This window comes from Hyla sarda, chromosome 6, assembly GCF_029499605.1.
Source record: "Hyla sarda isolate aHylSar1 chromosome 6, aHylSar1.hap1, whole genome shotgun sequence".
Lineage (NCBI taxonomy): Eukaryota > Metazoa > Chordata > Amphibia > Anura > Hylidae > Hyla > Hyla sarda.
In genome coordinates, this window is record NC_079194.1 from 174,585,824 (window position 1) to 174,603,217 (window position 17,394).

The following is a 17,394-nucleotide window of genomic DNA, read 5'->3' on the forward strand; positions in this document are numbered from 1 at the left end:
TCCAGGGAGGAGCGGGGACCCGGAGCGCTCGGCGTAACAGTTACAGTCCTGAGGAGAGATCTTGGGAGCCTGAGGAGAATATCCTGGAATGTGACCTTCTCAGGAGTTTTTATGACTCGTAAAAGGAGGGGGAAACCAAAGTAGGGGGTACGGTTACGTTATGCGCTCTGGCTGCACTTGCTGGCCATGAGTGCATGGTCCCGTTAACTGCTGCGAGACCCAGTCCATCACTCACCTGGTGCTTCTCTTGCCCCAGCCTCTGCCTCTCTGCTCTGGCATGCGTGTTCCAGTCCCCAGAGGCGCGTGTGGTCAGAGCTTTATGATTTAAAGGGCCAGTGAGCTAATTAGTGTAATTCACCTGTGGCTCATTGATGAATTCCTCCACCCTCCACACTTCCCTACCAGATCTTTGTTGCCTTGTGCCTGAGAGAAAGCATTCCTGAGAGTTGCCTTGCCGTTTATTTGATCCTTTCCTCTGTAACTTGACCTTGCTCCTCTGCCGCCTGCCTCCTGACCTCCTACTACGTCCTGACTACACTACTTTGCCGCCTGCCGTGACCTTCTGCTATCCTGACTATGAGCTGCCTTATCCCTCCTGTGCCTCGCATCGTCTTTGCCACCTTTGTGGTCGAGCTGTGCCAGGGGAAGCGACCTGGGTGCCGCTTGCCACAGCAAGTCCATCCCACTTTGCTGCAGGGTCTGGTGAAAACCAGTGGCACCTTAGACTCCGCTCCCTGGTACAGTCCGAGTCATCTGCCACACAGGTCCAATGGATCCACATCCACCGGAGTTCCTATATTCTGAAACGTGAGTGTTACTGTCACATATGGGCAGGGAAGGAGTGCTCATTAAGCTCACCTGCGCCCCTGTCCCTGCCTACTTGTCCGCCTATCCTAAATGATAGGCCGGCAACTGGTCGACAATCCATTCCTAAATAAGTGAGGGGAGTCAAATGTCAACACAATAATATACAATCCTGTCAGTTGTCAGAAGCAACAGGGAAACACGCAACTAACAAAGAGAAACTAAACATACACACATAAAGTCGATGTCAGTCAAACCGAGTCAAGCCAGGAGTGGGAAGAGGTGCCAAATCACTATAACCAAAGAGAAGTCAGATAAGAAGTCAAAAGTCAAGTTGCCGGGTATACAGGATAATAAGGGATTGCTAGCTACTTGGGTAATGACCGCTTTCACAGGCATCTTCCCAGAGACTGATGCCTGGTAATATAGGGAGATGCACATGTGGTCAATCAGTAGCTAGCCACTCAGACAGCAGGGCGTAACCCGGCAACCTAGCAAACAACACCTTGTTAGCACCTGTTAACCCTGCTGGTGCTGAAAGTTACAAACTGTCTGCTATTGGGAGGTGTCACTATTGGGAGCTGTTTCAGGTGAGTGATGGACTGGGGCTCGCATGTGGGTGCGTCCCGCGATGCGAGTCCCAGTCCCTATGGTGAGCTGTTTCTATACTGGTAACAGGAGTCGTCCCGGAAGATTGGAAATTAGCAAATGCCGTGCCCATTGACAAGAAAGGTAGTATGGAGAAATCAAGCAGCTATAGGCCAGTAAGTTTGACATCAATAGTGGGGAAATTAATGGAAACCCTACTAAAGGATAGGTTTGTGGAACATCTAAAATCCCATTCATTGTAAGATGAAAAACAACATGGGTTCACTTCAGGGAGATCATGTCAAACAAATCTTCTTGATTTTTTTGACTGGGTGACTAAAATAATTGGTGGCGGAGGGGTAGTAGACATTGCATATCTAGATTTTGGTAAGGCTTTTGACACTGTCCCACATAGAGGGTTGTAGTCAATGGAGTATATTCAGAGCAAGGTCTTGTTACCAGTGGGGTACCTCAGGGATCTGTACTGGGACCAATTTTGTTTAATATATTCATTAGTGATATTTCAAAAGGTCTTGATGGTAAGGTATGTCTTTTTGCTGATGACACAAAGATATGTAACAGGGTTGATGCTCCTTGAGGGATATGCAAAATGGAAAAGAATTTAGGCAAACTAGAAGAATGGTCTGAACTCTGGAAACTGAAATTTAATGTGGACAAGTTCAAGATAATGCACCTGGGGCGTAAAAACCCTTGGGCAGAATATAGAATATTTGACACAGTCCTGACCTTAGTATCTGAGGAAAGGGAGTTAGGAGCAATTATTTCAGAAGACTTAAAGGTAGGAAGACAATGTAATAGAGCAGCAGGAAACGCTAGCAGAATGCTTGGATGTATAGGGAGATGTATAAGCGGTAGAAAGAGAGAAGTGTTCATGCCGCTGTACAGAACACTGGAGAGACCTCACGTGGTGTATTGTGCGCAGTACTGGAGGCCGTATATCCAGAAGGATATAGATACTCTAGAGAGAGTTCAGAGAAGAGCTACTAATCTAGTACATGGATTGCAGGATAAAACATACCAGGAAAGGGTAAAGGACCTTAACATGTATAGATTGGAAGAAAGAAGAGACAGAGGGGATATGATAGAGACTTTTAAATACATAAAGGGAATCAACACGGTAAAGAAGGAGAGAATATTTAAAAGAAGAAAAACTACCACAAGAGGAAATAGTTTTAAATTAAAGGGGCAAAGGTTTATGCAGTAATATCAGGAAGTATTACTTTACTGAGAGAGCAGTAGATGCATGGAATAGCCTTCCTGCAGAAGTGGTCGCTGCAAATACAGTGAAGGAGTTTAAACATGCATGGGATAGGCATAAGGCTATCCTTCATATTAGATAGAGATAGATATAAGGCTATCCTTTATATAAGATAGGGCCAGGAACTATTGATAGGATTCAGATTATTGGGCAGATTGGATGGGCCAAATGGTTCTTATCTGCCAACCCTATGTTTCTATGTCCCCTGTTGGGAGGTGTTCGCTAAGGGAGATTTTACTGTATAAACTAATGAAGTCACAAGATTTCTTTAAGGTCTTGGATATTGCTTCATTTCTTTCATTTGAAGCCTAACGCTCTGTTAGACAACATCCCTTTGCATTTCATCCTCAATGCCAGTTTCTCTCCTTGCATCCTGCAAGCTCAAGAACCAACTAAGAACTTTTGTTTAATAAATAGTTTGGATTTTTAAATCAAATAATTTAATTTCACCTTGACCTAGGCGTGTTCATATAATAAAATATGACAGCTACTCAATGAAAACACAATTTGCCTGGATGAAGGGAGATAATAATACCTTTAGGGACTTGTCTTTTTTCTGCGTAAATTATTGCTCTATTGTTAGTCTAAAAAGACTCAAATTTTCTGTCTGTATCAGTTTTATACACCGCTTGCTTTTTTTTAAACAAATAAAATATGCGTTGTTTTTTTTCCTGCAGTTGCTCTATGTCATTATGCAACCTTCGATAATGTTTTATGGAAATCGTCATACACTAAAGAAAGGCTTGAAAGACAACAGAAATTTTTAAATGTCACTCTATAAATTAGACGTCATACTAAATATCAGAGATCATTAGTGCATTAGTGTGCCTCTCCTCTGGAAAAGCCGTACTGAATGCATAATTCAGTGATAGGGAAACATGGTGCAAAAACAGTCTGTGATTTCTTTCTTTTTTTTTTTGCTTGTTTTCATTTTAGCTTTAGTTTTTGCCCTTTTTATTATTATTATTATTATATATTTTTTTTAAATCATAGCCAGTCTTTTAGTATTCGTGCATATATTTATTCTACTCATTTCTCTCAAAAACCCATAGTTGGAGCTCATTTTGTTAACGGGGTACTCCGGGAGAAAACCGGTGCCTGAAAGTTAAACAGATTTGTAAATTACTTAATCCTTCCAGTACTTATTAGATGCTGAATACTACAGAGGAAATTATTTTCTTTTTGGAACACAGAGCTCTCTGTTGACATTATTGTTACGCCGAGCGCTCCGGGTCCCTGCTCCTCCCCGGAGCGCTCGCGGCGTTCCTCTCTCTGCAGCGCCCCGGTCAAACCCGCTGACCGGGAGCGCTGCACTGACATTGCCGGCGGGGATACGATTCGCATAGCGGGACGCGCCCGCTCGCGAATCGCATCCCAAGTCACTTACCTGTCCCGGCCTCCGGCTGTCATGTCCTGGTGCGCGCGGCTCCGCTCCTTAGGGCGCGCGCGCCAGCTCTCTAAGATTTAAAGGGCCAGTGCACCAATGATTGGTGCCTGGCCCAATTAGCCTAATTAGCTTCCACCTGCTCCCTGGCTATAATACCTCACTTCCCCTGCACTCCCTTGCCGGATCTTGTTGCCTTGTGCCAGTGAAAGCGTTTAGTGTTGTCCAAAGCCTGTGTTTCCAGATCTTCTGCTATCCATATTGACTACGAACCTTGCCGCCTGCCCCGACCTTCTGCTACGTCTGACCTTGCCTCTGCCTAGTCCTTCTGTCCCACGCCTTCTCAGCAGTCAGCGAGGTTGAGCCGTTGCCGGTGGATACGACCTGGTTGCTACCGCCGCAGCAAGACCATCCCGCTTTGCGGCGGGCTCTGGTGAATACCAGTAGCATCTTAGAACCGGTCCACCGAGATGGTCCACGCCAATCCCTTGCTGACACAGAGGATCCACATCCAGCTAGCCGAATCCTAACAGTAGATCCGGCCATGGATCCCGCTGAGGTACCGCTGCCGAGTCTCGCTGACCTCACCACGGTGGTCGCTCAGCAATCGCAGCAAATTACCCAACAAGGACAGCAGCTGTCGCAGTTGACCGCCACGTTACAGCAACTTCTGCCACTGCTACAGCAGCAACCATCTCCTCCGCCAGCTCCTGCACCTCCTCCGCATCGAGTGGCCGCTCCCAGCCTCCGCTTGTCCCTGCCGGACAAATTTGATGGGGACTCTAGACTCTGCCGTGGCTTTCTGTCGCAATGTTCCCTACATATGGAGATGTTGTCGGACCAATTTCCTACAGAACGGTCTAAGGTGGCGTTCGTAGTGAGTCTTCTATCTGAAAAGGCTTTGTCTTGGGCCACACCGCTCTGGGACCGCAATGACCCTGCCACAGCTACAGTACAGTCCTTCTTCGCTGAAGTCCGTAGTTTCTTCGAGGAACCAGCCCGAGCTTCTTCTGCCGAGACTGCCCTGCTGAACCTGGTCCAGGGTAATTCTTCAGTAGGCGAGTACATCATCCAATTTCGTACTCTCGCTTCCGAATTATCTTGGAATAACGAGGCTCTCTGCGCGACCTTTAAAAAAGGCCTATCCAGTAACATCAAGGATGTGCTGGCCGCACGAGAGATTCCTGCCAACCTGCAAGAACTTCTCCATTTGGCCACCCGCATTGACATCCGTTTTTTTGAGAGACACCAGGAGCTCCGCCAGGAAAAAGACCTTGATCTCTGGGCACCTCTCCCACAGTATCCTTTGCAATCTACGCCTGTGCCTCCCGCCGAGGAGGCTATGCAAGTGGATCGGTCTCGCCTGACCCATGAAGAGAGGACTCGCCGTAGGGAAAAAAATCCATGTCTGTACTGCGCTAGTACTGAACATTTCTTGGTGGATTTCCCTATTCGTCCTCCACGTCTAGGAAACGCACGCACGCACCCAGCTCACGTGGGTGTGGCGTCCCTTGGTACGAAGTCTGCTTCTCCACGTCTCACTGTGCCCGTGCGGATTTCTCTTTCTGCCAACTCCTCCCTCTCAGCCGTGGCCTGCTTGGAGTCTGGTGCTTCTGGAAATTTTATTCTGGACTCTTTGGCGAATAAGTTCTGCATCCCGGTGACCCGTCTCGCCAAGCCGCTCTACATTTCTTCGGTCAACGGAGTGAAGTTGGACTGTACTGTGCGTTACCGCACAGAACCCCTCTTAATGTGCATTGGACCCCATCACGAAAAGATCGAATTGTTCGTCCTTCCCAACTGTACCTCTGAAGTCCTCAAAGTCTGCCATGGCTCCAGCATCATTCTCCCACCCTTGACTGGACCACCGGGGAGATCAAGAATTGGGGTTCTGCTTGCCTTAAGAAATGCCTCACCTCTGCTCCCAGTCCCGTCTGTCGGGCCTCAGTGTCTCCTCCTGTGCCTGGTCTCCCCAAGGCCTATTGGGATTGTGCGTGCCTCCTCATAGCCCCCGTCCTGGTGACACCCTGCCCCGTGCCAAGCTTCACCCTCTGCCCTCCCTCCCCATTCCAACTCCTGCTGTACTGCCTGCCTTTGTGGAAACCCTACAATCGCTCCCAGTGTCCTTGTCCCATGTGAAGCAATTGCCGGACAAAAAAAGGGGGAGACCTAAGGGGGGGGTACTGTTATGCCGAGCGCTCCGGGTCCCTGCTCCTCCCCGGAGCGCTCGCGGCGTTCCTCTCTCTGCAGCGCCCCGGTCAGACCCGCTGACCGGGAGCGCTGCACTGACATTGCCGGCGGGGATGCGATTCGCATAGCGGGACGCGCCCGCTCGCGAATCGCATCCCAAGTCACTTACCTGTCCCGGCCTCCGGCTGTCATGTCCTGGCGCGCTGCGGCTCCGCTCTTTAGGGTGCGCGCGCGCCAGCTCTCTAAGATTTAAAGGGCCAGTGCACCAGTGATTGGTGCCTGGCCCAATTAGCTTAATTAGCTTCCACCTGCTCCCTGGCTATAATACCTCACTTCCCCTGCACTCCCTTGCCGGATCTTGTTGCCTTGTGCCAGTGAAAGCGTTTAGTGTTGTCCAAAGCCTGTGTTTCCAGATCTTCTGCTATCCATATTGACTACGAACCTTGCCGCCTGCCCCGACCTTCTGCTACGTCTGACCTTGCCTCTGCCTAGTCCTTCTGTCCCACGCCTTCTCAGCAGATAGCGAGGTTGAGCCGTTGCCGGTGGATACGACCTGGTTGCTACCGCCGCAGCAAGACCATCCCGCTTTGCGGCGGGCTCTGGTGAATACCAGTAGCATCTTAGAACCGGTTCATCGACACGGTCCACGCCAATCCCTCGCTGACACAGAGGATCCACATCCAGCTAGCCGAATCGTGACAATTATGACCACAGTGTTCTCTGCTGACACCTCTGTCCATTTTAGGAACTGTCCGAAGTAGGAGAAAATCCCCATAGAAAACATAAGCTGCTCTGGACAGTTCCTAAAATGGACAGCAGAGATGTCAGCAGAGAGCAATGTGGTCATAATGTCAGCAGAGAGCTCTGTGTTCCAAAAATTATATAATTTCCTCTGTAGTATTCAGCAGCTAATAAGTACTGTAAGGATTAAGATTTTTTATTTAAGTAATTTACAAATCTGTTTAACTTTCTGGCGCCAAAAAAAAAAAAAAAAAGTTTTCCACCGGAGTACCCCTTTAAACATAAACTTTTTTTTTACGAGGCTCTAAAAAATTTTATAGGGCTGTGTAAGAAAGCCCCTTGTTTGGAGTATTTTTTTTTTTTTTTCAAGATATTCAATTTTATCCCTGAAAAGTATACAGTGGAGACAACAAAGGTTTCTATGATGCTTTAAAGGACTTTAATGGATTATCCACTATATCAGGATTTTAGTACTTACCTGCCACACATTAATGGACATGCTTAGGAAGGGTCAGTGCTTGTCTTGGGGCTAAATTGTAGTCTTGTAAGTCCACCATAATGCTGCTGCTTTCTTTCTATGAAATTGCTATTTTCTGTTGGAGTTCCCTCCCTCCAACTACAAGTTCCAGCTTCCAGGATCCCTTCTTTGTTAAAGTGTGGTGACTTTTCTCCCTCCCACACATCATCGACCCCACCCATTGCAGTACAGCTAAGCTACAATTCCCTGCAGCCCTGTGGAGAGTGATCTCCCCCCCCCCCCCCCCATCCAGTGGTCGCTTTACCAATTGAAGCAAAGACACGCTCCCTTTCAACACCTGACTAGTGATGTAATGTCTCAAAAAGCAATGCAACCTGGGAAATGCTTAGACAATACTCATTTTGTATTGTTACGCCGAGCGCTCCGGGTTCCCGCTCCTCCCCGGAGCGCTCGCTTCTCCCCCTCCGCTGCAGCGCTCCGGTCACGTCCTCTGACCCGGGGCGCTGCGATCCTGCTGTCAGCCGGGATGCGATTCGCGATGCGGGTAGCGCCCGCTCGCGATGCGCACCCCGGCTCCCCTACCTGACTCGCTCCCCGTCTGTTCTGTCCCGGCGCGCGCGGCCCCGCTCCCTAGGGCGCGCGCGCGCCGGGTCTCTGCGATTTAAAGGGCCACTGCGCCGCTGATTGGCGCAGTGGTTCCAATTAGGGTTATCACCTGTGCACTTCCCTATATTACCTCACTTCCCTTGCACTCCCTTGCCGGATCTTGTTGCCTTAGTGCCAGTGAAAGCGTTCCTTGTGTGTCCCTTGCCAGTGTTTCCAGACCTTCTGCCGTTGCCCCTGACTACGATCCTTGCTGCCTGCCCCGACCTTCTGCTACGTCCGACCTTGCTTCTGCCTACTCCCTTGTACCGCGCCTATCTTCAGCAGCCAGAGAGGTGAGCCGTTGCTAGTGGATACGACCTGGTCACTACCGCCGCAGCAAGACCATCCCGCTTTGCGGCGGGCTCTGGTGAAAACCAGTAGTGGCTTAGAACCGGTCCACTAGCACGGTCCACGCCAATCCCTCTCTGGCACAGAGGGTCCACTACCTGCCAGCCGGCATCGTGACAGTAGATCCGGCCATGGATCCCGCTGAAGTTCCTCTGCCAGTTGTCGCTGACCTCACCACGGTGGTCGCCCAGCAGTCACAACAGATTGCGCAACAAGGCCAACAGCTGTCTCAACTGACCGTTATGCTACAACAGTTGCTACCACAGCTTCAGCAGTCATCTCCTCCGCCAGCTCCTGCACCTCCTCCGCAGCGAGTGGCCGCTCCTGGGATACGCTTATCCTTGCCGGATAAATTTGATGGGGACTCTAAGTTTTGCCGTGGCTTCCTTTCCCAATGTTCCCTGCATCTGGAGATGATGTCGGACCTGTTTCCCACTGAAAGGTCTAAGGTGGCTTTCGTAGTCAGTCTTCTGTCCGGAAAAGCCCTGTCATGGGCCACACCGCTCTGGGACCGCAATGACCCCGTCACTGCCTCTGTACACTCCTTCTTCTCGGAAATCCGAAGTGTCTTTGAGGAACCTGCCCGAGCCTCTTCTGCTGAGACTGCCCTGTTGAACCTGGTCCAGGGTAATTCTTCCGTTGGCGAGTATGCCGTACAATTCCGTACACTTGCTTCAGAATTGTCCTGGAATAATGAGGCCCTCTGCGCGACCTTCAAAAAAGGCCTATCCAGCAACATTAAAGATGTTCTGGCCGCACGAGAAATTCCTGCTAATCTACATGAACTTATTCACCTAGCCACTCGCATTGACATGCGTTTTTCTGAAAGGCGTCAGGAACTCCGTCAAGATATGGACTCTGTTCGCACGAGGCGTTTCGTCTCCTCGGCTCCTCTCTCCTCTGGTACCCTGCAATCTGTTCCTGTGCCTCCCGCCGTGGAGGCTATGCAGGTCGACCGGTCTCGCCTGACACCTCAAGAGAGGACACGACGCCGTATGGAGAACCTCTGCCTGTACTGTGCTAGTACCGAACACTTCCTGAGGGATTGTCCTATCCGTCCTCCCCGCCTGGAAAGACGTACGCTGACTCCGCACAAAGGTGAGACAGTCCTTGATGTCTACTCTGCTTCTCCACGTCTTACTGTGCCTGTGCGGATGTCTGCCTCTGCCTTCTCCTTCTCTACAGTGGCCTTCTTGGACTCTGGATCTGCAGGAAATTTTATTTTGGCCTCTCTCGTCAACAGGTTCAACATCCCAGTGACCAGTCTCGCCAGACCCCTCTACATCAATTGTGTAAATAATGAAAGATTGGACTGTGCCATACGTTTCCGCACGGAGCCCCTTCTTATGAGTATCGGATCTCATCATGAGAGGATTGAACTTTTGGTCCTCCCCAATTGCACCTCGGAGATTCTCCTTGGACTTCCCTGGCTTCAACTTCATTCCCCAACCCTGGATTGGTCCACTGGGGAGATCAAGAGTTGGGGGTCCTCTTGTTCCAAGAACTGTCTAAAACCGGTTCCCAGTAACCCTTGCCGTAACTCTGTGGTTCCTCCAGTAACCGGTCTCCCTAAGGCCTATATGGACTTCGCGGATGTTTTCTGCAAAAAACAAGCTGAGACTCTACCTCCTCACAGGCCTTATGATTGCCCTATCGACCTCCTCCCGGGTACTACTCCACCCCGGGGCAGAATTTATCCTCTCTCTGCCCCAGAGACTCTTGCCATGTCCGAATACGTCCAGGAGAATCTAAAAAAGGGCTTTATCCGTAAATCCTCCTCTCCTGCCGGAGCCGGATTTTTCTTTGTGTCCAAAAAAGATGGCTCCCTACGTCCTTGCATTGACTACCGCGGTCTTAATAAAATCACGGTTAAGAACCGCTACCCCTTACCCCTCATCTCTGAACTCTTTGATCGCCTCCAAGGTGCCCACATCTTCACTAAATTGGACTTAAGAGGCGCCTATAACCTCATCCGCATCAGAGAGGGGGACGAGTGGAAAACGGCATTTAACACCAGAGATGGACACTTTGAGTATCTGGTCATGCCCTTTGGACTGTGCAATGCCCCTGCCGTCTTCCAAGACTTTGTCAATGAAATTTTTCGTGATCTGTTATACTCCTGTGTTGTGGTATATCTGGACGATATCCTAATTTTTTCTGCCAATCTAGAAGAACACCGCCAGCATGTCCGTATGGTTCTTCAGAGACTTCGTGACAACCAACTCTATGCCAAAATTGAGAAATGTCTGTTTGAATGCCAATCTCTTCCTTTTCTAGGATATTTGGTCTCTGGCCAGGGACTACAGATGGATCCAGACAAACTCTCTGCCGTCTTAAATTGGCCACGCCCCTCCGGACTCCGTGCTATCCAACGCTTTTTGGGGTTCGCCAATTATTACAGGCAATTTATTCCACATTTTTCTACCATTGTGGCTCCTATCGTGGCTTTAACCAAGAAAAATGCTGATCCCAAGTCTTGGCCTCCTCAAGCAGAGGACTCCTTTAAACGACTCAAGTCTGCCTTTTCTTCGGCTCCCGTGCTCTCCAGACCTGACCCTTCCAAACCCTTCCTATTGGAGGTTGATGCCTCCTCAGTAGGAGCTGGAGCTGTTCTTCTACAAAAAAATTCTTCCGGGCATGCTGTCACTTGTGGTTTTTTCTCTAGGACCTTCTCTCCAGCGGAGAGGAACTACTCCATCGGGGATCGAGAGCTTCTAGCCATTAAATTAGCACTTGAGGAATGGAGGCATCTGCTGGAGGGATCAAGATTTCCTGTTATTATCTACACCGACCACAAGAACCTCTCCTACCTCCAGTCGGCCCAACGGCTGAATCCTCGCCAGGCCCGGTGGTCTCTGTTCTTTGCCCGATTTAATTTTGAGATTCACTTTCGTCCTGCCGATAAGAACATTAGGGCCGATGCTCTCTCTCGTTCCTCGGATGCCTCAGAAGTTGATCTCCCTCCGCAACACATCATTCCACCTGACTGCCTGATCTCCACTTCTCCTGCCTCCATCAGGCAGACTCCTCCAGGAAAGACCTTTGTTTCTCCACGCCAACGCCTCGGAATCCTCAAATGGGGTCACTCCTCCCATCTCGCAGGTCATGCGGGCATCAAGAAATCTGTGCAACTCATCTCCCGCTTCTATTGGTGGCCGACTCTGGAGACGGATGTTGGGGACTTTGTGCGAGCCTGCACTATCTGTGCCCGGGATAAGACTCCTCGCCAGAAGCCCGCTGGTTTTCTTCATCCTCTGCCTGTCCCCGAACAGCCTTGGTCTCTGATTGGTATGGATTTTATTACTGATTTACCCCCTTCCCGTGGCAACACCGTTATTTGGGTGGTCGTTGATCGATTCTCCAAAATGGCACATTTCATCCCTCTTCCTGGTCTTCCTTCTGCGCCTCAGTTGGCTAAACAATTTTTTGTACACATTTTTCGTCTTCACGGGTTGCCTACGCAGATTGTCTCGGATAGAGGGGTCCAATTCGTGTCTAAATTCTGGAGAGCTCTCTGTAAACAACTCAAGATTAAATTAAATTTTTCCTCTGCATATCATCCCCAGTCCAATGGACAAGTAGAAAGAATTAACCAGATCCTGGGTGATTATTTGCGACATTTTGTTTCCTCCCGCCAGGATGACTGGGCAGATCTCCTTCCATGGGCCGAATTCTCGTATAACTTCAGGGTCTCTGAATCTTCCTCCAAATCCCCATTTTTCGTGGTGTACGGCCGTCACCCTCTTCCCCCCCTCCCTACCCCCTTGCCCTCTGGTCTGCCCGCTGTGGATGAAATTTCTCGTGACCTTTCCATTATATGGAGAGAGACCCAAAATTCTCTCTTACAGGCTTCTTCACGCATGAAGAGATTCGCGGATAAGAAAAGAAGAGCTCCCCCCGTTTTTTCCCCTGGAGACAAGGTATGGCTCTCCGCTAAATATGTCCGCTTCCGTGTCCCTAGCTACAAGTTGGGACCACGCTATCTTGGTCCTTTCAAAATCTTGTGTCAAATTAATCCTGTCTCTTATAAACTTCTTCTTCCTCCTTCTCTTCGTATCCCTAATGCCTTTCACGTCTCTCTTCTCAAACCACTCATCCTCAACCGTTTTTCTCCCAAATCTGTTCCTCCCACTCCTGTTTCCGGCTCCTCGGACGTCTTCTCGGTCAAGGAGATTTTGGCTGCCAAAAAGGTCAGAGGGAAAAATTTTTTTTTAGTAGACTGGGAGGGTTGTGGTCCTGAAGAGAGATCCTGGGAACCTGAGGACAACATCCTTGACAAAAGTCTGCTCCTCAGGTTCTCAGGCTCCAAGAAGAGGGGGAGACCCAAGGGGGGGGGTACTGTTACGCCGAGCGCTCCGGGTTCCCGCTCCTCCCCGGAGCGCTCGCTTCTCCCCCTCCGCTGCAGCGCTCCGGTCACGTCCTCTGACCCGGGGCGCTGCGATCCTGCTGTCAGCCGGGATGCGATTCGCGATGCGGGTAGCGCCCGCTCGCGATGCGCACCCCGGCTCCCCTACCTGACTCGCTCCCCGTCTGTTCTGTCCCGGCGCGCGCGGCCCCGCTCCCTAGGGCGCGCGCGCGCCGGGTCTCTGCGATTTAAAGGGCCACTGCGCCGCTGATTGGCGCAGTGGTTCCAATTAGGGTTATCACCTGTGCACTTCCCTATATTACCTCACTTCCCTTGCACTCCCTTGCCGGATCTTGTTGCCTTAGTGCCAGTGAAAGCGTTCCTTGTGTGTCCCTTGCCAGTGTTTCCAGACCTTCTGCCGTTGCCCCTGACTACGATCCTTGCTGCCTGCCCCGACCTTCTGCTACGTCCGACCTTGCTTCTGCCTACTCCCTTGTACCGCGCCTATCTTCAGCAGCCAGAGAGGTGAGCCGTTGCTAGTGGATACGACCTGGTCACTACCGCCGCAGCAAGACCATCCCGCTTTGCGGCGGGCTCTGGTGAAAACCAGTAGTGGCTTAGAACCGGTCCACTAGCACGGTCCACGCCAATCCCTCTCTGGCACAGAGGGTCCACTACCTGCCAGCCGGCATCGTGACATGTATGCTGCTAAAAATGAACATTGGAGCAAAGATCACATAACTTATAACACTACACCCGCTGTAGCAAAGTCAAATAACAAAGATCCTGAAATATCATTTTAACATTCAGTGCCGCTATGACATTTCTAGGTAGCATCTTATGATATATAGCCCCAATATTATCATATATAGCCTTCTAATCAATGGATTAGTGAATAGTAACAGAAATAGGGAATCCCCTTAAGAATGTGCCTGTCTAGCTTTGTAAGAGTGATGTTGTCACTGCATGCAGTTGTTTTTGAAACATGTACGCTTATAGAAGGAGCTGTTACCAGGAAGTGAGTCAGTGTGTGGCCAAGCCACATGGCAAGAGGAAGACTCCTGTGCAGAGCAAAGTTAAAAACTAGGCCTGAGAAATTGGGGAGTTTCTAAAGAAAGGGCCTAAAAAAAAGGAGCTTCAGATGTACAGTATCTTTAACCTGTTCATGATGCAGCCAGTTTTCATTTTTTTCCTCTTCATGTTTAAAGGGCATAACTCTATCTACAGAGGATACTAGATTTATAGGGACAGAATGTTGATCCAGGAATTTATTCTGATATTTGGAGTCGGGAAGGAATTTTTACCTCCAATATGAGGGTCTTTTGCCTTCCTCTGGATCAACTCAGTAGGGACTCATTATAGATATAGGTTGAACTTGAAGGACTCTGGTCTGTTTTCAACCTTATGTACTATGTAACTATGTAACATATGAGGGCTTTTTTTTGCATAACAGATTGTACTTTGTAATGACAGTGGTAATTTTACCACAACATTTATGGCTAAATTGAAAGCCATAAGTGTTAAAGTTTAAATTACATGTAATCTTTCATTTCTATGTTCATATGATTACAATGGTACCAATTTTATTTTAATTTATTTCCCTACTTTAAACATTCTTAAACATAAAAAAGAATGCCTAAAAACACCCTATAACTTTATTTTCCATCTATTGAACTGTGTGATTCTTTGTGCTGTGATTTGTAGTTTGTATCTATTTTTTGTTTATATAGGATTTTTGATCACTTTTTTTAGATTTAGAGATTAGATATTGTGAATAATCAGTAAATCTGGTATTTGGTGTTATATTTTATATTCTTGCACATATATATAGCATCACAGAAAAAAAATCACAGAAAATTGGACAAAAATTACTCAAAAAAAAAAAACACAGAAAAGAGGTCACACTTACTGGTTTCTGATACAAGGGCAGGTTAGACACCTATTCCCCCATGATGTAAACCAGCCACAATGCTAAGGGCAAAATACTGATGAACAACCCCTCACACACCTATTATTTATGAGGGGGGTAGTCGCTTAGCATGATAGTTGCACACAGATAAAGCATACACGGTGCCAGTTCCATGATGGTGTGTAGTGCTCCATGCTAGCTTACAACCTATCAGTAAAAGCCATACTATTTAATGGGGTTATCCAGGAAAAAACTTTTTTTTTTATACATCAACTGGCTCCAGAAAGTTAAACAGATTTGTAAATTACTTCTATTAAAAAATCTGAATCCTTTCAGTACTTATGAGCTGCTGAAGTTGAGATGTTTTTTTCTGTCTAAGTGCTCTGATGGCACGTGTCTCGAGAACTTCAGCAGTTGATAATTATTGAAAGGATTAAGATTTTTTTATAGAAGTAATTTACAAATCTAAAAAATACAATGTAGCCCGGACCTTCTAGGTGAGTAAATAAAAATGGATATATGTGGATCGTGCTTCAATAATAATTAACATTTATTATAAAATATAGATAAGATTTCGACACTTCTCACAGGGCCCTTGTGAGAAGACATACATATTAAAAGGCAACCTAACAATGTATTTAGGCAATAGTAATTAAAACTATAAACCTGGCATAGAATAATAAAATAGCAGAGTAAGATCTGTACCATACAAATATATTAAAGAGTTGCTCTTCTGGGTATTTTGGGTAGATATGTCCCTTTTAGAAACAGTAGCAAACAGTCTGTAATATTAGAAATTGTTACCGGTCTGTAAATGGTAACTCAGGCGATGGGTGTTGTTCCCGCAATGGCTGAGTGTCCGTGGTGTGCACAGTTCTCTGTGCGGTGCTTCCAATTGTGAGCCTGGTCCAGTAGAATCTGAGCGCGGTGGCAGTCGCTGTCGGCTGAGGCGCTGGCAGGCGCCGAAGATCGCAGTGATGTCCGGGGACTGCTGGCGCTGGCGTGCGCTGGAGTTGGTATTCCTCACCTCTTTGCTAGTTGGTGGACAGGACCATGTACTGGAGGGCTGGAAGTTCACCTCGTGTTACCGGCGTCTGACGTCAGAGCCGGGATGGCTGCACCAGGATGGTTACACCGGAATGGATCTGAACTGCTGAACCGGGTAGGTAGCAGAGTAAGAGCACTAATAATGGTACAGTTCATAAAAGATAACTGGCCATAAGGTTTAGGCACAGTTGGAGTAATACTATGCCAGTAGATAGCGACTAGACGCGTTTCAGGGTTGTATAATGTAACCCTTTCCTCAGTAGTCATGATAGTTGCCATGAATCATCAGTTGTTTTATATAGGCACAAATCCCACCCCTTAACACATTGATAGATAATAATAAAAAGCATAAATGGATTCAATGGATCGGTTCACCTAGAGAGCAATACTAAATATAAAGTGGTGTGTGAATTCTGTTTGAAAAGTATAACAATGCGTTTTCCCAAACAAATGAATTTTTTATAATAAAGAGAGATAAGAGATAGAATTAAATCACAGACAGTGTGTTTGAAATAAATAGATAAATAAGAGAAAAGAGAAAAAAAAAGAGGATAGAATAAAATAAAATAAAATAAATGATAGAGAAAAAAAAAAAAGATTTTCATTTTTATTTTTATTTTTTTCTCTTTTCTCTTATTTATCTATTTATTTCCAACACACTGTCTGTGATTTAATTCTATCTCTTATCTCTCTTTATTATAAAAAATTCATTTGTTTGGGAAAACGCATTGTTATACTTTTCAAACAGAATTCACACACCACTTTATACTTAGTATTGCTCTCTAGGTGAACCGATCCATTGAATCCATTTATGCTTTTTATTATTATCTATCAATGTGTTAAGGGGTGGGATTTGTGCCTATATAAAACAACTGATGATTCATGGCAACTATGATGACTACTGAGGAAAGGGTTACATTGTACAACCCTGAAACGCGTCTAGTCGTTATCTACTGGCATAGTATTACTCGAACTGTGCCTAAACCTTATGGCCAGTTACCTTTTATGAACTGTACCATTATTAGTGCTCTTACTCTGCTACCTACCCGGTTCAGCAGTTCAGATCCATTCCGGTGTAACCATCCTGGTGCAGCCATCCCGGCTCTGACGTCAGACGCCGGCAACACGAGGTGAACTTCCAGCCCTCCAGTACATGGTCCTGTCCACCAACTAGCAAAGCGGTGAGGAATACCAACTCCAGCGCACGCCAGCGCCAGCAGTCCCCGGACATCACTGCGATCTTCGGCGCCTGCCAGCGCCTCAGCCGACAGCGACTGCCACTGCGCTCAGATTCTACTGGACCAGGCTCACAATTGGAAGCGCCGCACAGAGAACTGTGCACACCACGGACACTCAGCCATTGCGGGAGCAATACCCATCGCCTGAGTTACCATTTACAGACCGGTAACAATTTCTAATATTACAGACTGTTTGCTACTGTTTCTAAAAGGGACATATCTACCCTAAATACCCAGAAGAGCAACTCTTTAATATATTTGTATGGTACAGATCTTACTCTGCTATTTTATTATCCTATGCCAGGTTTATAGTTTTAATTACTATTGCCTAAATACATTGTTAGGTTGCCTTTTAATATGTATGTTCTTCTCACAAGGGCCCTGTGAGAAGTGTCGAA